Here is a 3,273-nt window from a genome sequence, read left to right on the forward strand (position 1 = left end):
ACTATCGGCAGCCCTGAAAATGGTTTTCCGTGGTTTCCCATTTTCACACCAGGCAAATGCTGGGGCTGTACCTTAATTAAGGCCACGGCCGCTTCCTTCCAACTCCTAGGCCTTTCCCATCCCATCGTCGCCATAAGACCTATCTGTGTCGGTGCGACGTAAAGCCCCTAGCAAAAAAAAATAAAAAAAAATACATGGCATCTACATAGGCTTGGTGGTGACCTAACAAGGATAAAATGAATGGTGAAGACGTCATAAACACCCAGATCCCAAGCCAGGGGAATTAACAGTATGAGGGGGTTGATTCTGAAAATTGAACCGGGGCCGTCGGGCCAAAGGCAAGTATTCTATCCATTTAGCCTCAAAGCTGGACTTCAATTTGCTAAACCTTAGGCTACCAACTCGATCGATCAGGTGTTGAGTATTGACGGTGGCAGAGGCCAAGGCAGTAGCTTGTGAAGCAGCCTTGACAACATAGCAGGCAGCTCCGTTGGCTGTTGGCTGCAGCTCAGAATGCTTAAGGCTTGATGTTCCCTAAACTAACTATCAAAAAAGGGTAGCCTAAGTCTAGTGGTAGTCCACGCCTTGATACCAGCATGTGCCACTGGTTCCATTGTTTCACCTACCTCACTGCGTAGCACCCTGGCTACTTTTACCATCACTTTCCATCCTGGATTCGGCTGCTAAACCCTATCAGCGGCTACCTTCCCGGAAGTTCGGTCAAAACTTCCCCTGACTTCTTCCACATTCTTAAATTAATCCACCAGGGGCATGCCACTCTTCTCCAACTCGGTGATTGCTCCAGGCACTGGGCAACTGTCAGGGCAGTGAAATAAAATCCTCAAAATTTGAATAGTAGTGTACCCACTTCTCATTTACAGAGAAGATTGAAACAGGTTGATTCTAACTTGGTGTTTACTGCTATAAAATGACGTTTTAAACTTACCGATAAGTACGATGACTGCAGATAATTCTTCTGTAGCATTGAGAGACATGGCATTACTTTGCTCATGTATTTTCTTTAAAATTATTTGAATGTTGGATGCTCTAGTTTATGCAGGGGGATATTAGCTCCCACCATTGCAGTGCATAGGTCCGAAGAAAATTTTTGTAGGTCACTATTCACATTGGACTGGTAGAAAGGCTGCATTGATACAGCTTTCTGTCCTTGTCAGATGTATTGGAGTATTGACCTATATGGTACTTTATTCACATTTGATCTGAAAAATAATAAAATTGGCATAAATTACAATGTTCCTATAACTTAAATTTCTACAGTTGTGCAAATTGGCAAAAATGCTTACTATGCATCATGCATTTATTTCATTAAAAAAAGACAAAACTAATAGTGATGATGTTTCCAGAAGTACAAAATTAGGAACAAAGGAATTCGTAAATTACATTGAAATATTTCCTCAAGGACTTTTCAGTTATAATTTGGCAGTATCGTGTTGAGTTCTCCAGGTGAAAGAAATAATAAAAATGACATGGAATGATATCTGAATAGTGTAGAGGAGAGATCATTCCTTTATGCTTCCCATCTGCCCCTAGCAGTATTAAGAATTAAAATGGAGGCACTATAAATCTCAGATTTGTGAACATTTTATTTGTTGCCATTTGCTGGCTTTCGTCAGCCAAATCAGCTGTTATGAAGAATATTTTCTGTTCCCTGAAATAAATATTGATCATGTGTGCCCACAAGGCTGCCACCCTCGTTAAAAATTGGAAAACCGCGTAATTTGAAATTGTCGTGGCATTTGCCCATAACCTTACTTTGTTCAAAAAGGGCCAAATGTCATTTTTTTATCGAAATTGAGATATTAACTGATACAAACGCATTTTATCCTGGCTGCAACATGTTAAAAGGGCCAAAGTCTCTGTTAAGTACTAAACGAACAGTTAACGTTTAATTAAATAAGCCCTTGCCAATAATGTTAGATTACCAATAAAGATTAGAGACCTGGCAATTTTTAAAGAATATGATAGAAAAGATTAGCGCTTAATAAGGTGACTTCCACAAAGAAAGTATAAAGTTATTTAAAGTTAGTTGTTAAAAAAAGTAATTGCAAAACTATAAACAAAACTTCAAATGCTCATAGCTCAAAAACAGGTTTTTTGACATTGGCCCTTTTAGCACCAAGCCACAGAATTTAGCAAGACTCTTGGGGCTGATGACCTAGATGTTAGGCCCCTTTAAACAACAAGCAAACAAGCAAGCAAGACTCTAAGGGAGGGTAGAGTCTTGTTGGCCACTTCGCAGCCCTAACCTGGAAGCTTACGCACCCCCAGCCTGTATTTGTTTGCCCCCAGCACAACAGTTACTAACCGGACTTCAGCAATCCAGACCAACCATCTTTTCACTGGCCTGTTCTTGTAAAGACAGTCTTGGCACCCTTGTAAAACATGCTGTGACATCGTCCAAGCCGTGCCATGTTGTATGTCTAGCCTCTGTGACATCGTCCTAGCCGTGCCACATTGGATCTGCAACCCATGTTTCGCAAAGGCTTAGTAGAAGTGTAATAGATTTCACTAGAGCCTACACGTAAGTCTGGTGAAAGTTATGATTTTTAAAAAAATGGAGTTTTTAAAATTGCATTTCAGTTGTAAATCTCTATTTTCACGGGAAATGAATTGCAGTTCAGAATTCTGATTTTTTATTTTCATCCACTCTGTGCCAAGAGACCACCGGCGTTCTAACTCCTCGTCCAGTATTTAAATTATTATTTATATTTTATCAATATAAATTATTGAAAGTTCATGACTAATACAGCATTGCAAGGAAATAAATTACCACAATACATAAATTAATGGGCCTTTAAATGCTACAATGAAATGCAATTGTAATTCTCAGTCACAAAAAGGATAAAAGGAACAAACGAACTTACCTTCTTACAGCTAGCTTGGCAGAAGAATACCCTTCCATCCGTAGTGAAATTAAGATCTCCTGTGATCCACTGCTTCAGCCAGTAGGATTTCGGCAATTTATCTTTGGGCATTCCTGCAGACACACTTCTTATTCTTATTCTTCACAATAAATCACAACACATTCTGAAGGTAAAGCGTACGCATACAACAGTTTGCATCAAGAGGGAGGTAGGGGATATAGGTTGTGCAACACAGTTTGACGTTGATTGGTTCTCGCATATGTCTTAGGAGGTTGGAGGAGTTGAAAGCTTCGAGGCCAAATTGTTCCTTGATTCTCCTGATGGAAATTTCCCAAGCGCTATTTCTGGTGACTTCCGAGAATTCCTGTTTTTGTTCATGGGGTAAAGA

General features: G+C 39.9%; 1 long non-coding RNA gene across 1 annotated transcript; it reads right to left on the reverse strand.

Moving 5' to 3' along the window:
* Positions 1-648: 648 nt before the first annotated feature.
* LOC137498406 (uncharacterized) lies at positions 649-3,070 on the reverse strand. The gene is made up of 3 exons (XR_011017785.1): positions 2,886-3,070; positions 947-1,220; positions 649-816 (listed from the first exon to the last, which is right to left on the reverse strand). It is a non-coding gene; the product is annotated as an uncharacterized lncRNA (long non-coding RNA).
* Positions 3,071-3,273: the final 203 nt, after the last annotated feature.

This window comes from Anabrus simplex, chromosome 2, assembly GCF_040414725.1.
Source record: "Anabrus simplex isolate iqAnaSimp1 chromosome 2, ASM4041472v1, whole genome shotgun sequence".
In the NCBI taxonomy this organism is placed as follows: domain Eukaryota; kingdom Metazoa; phylum Arthropoda; class Insecta; order Orthoptera; family Tettigoniidae; genus Anabrus; species Anabrus simplex.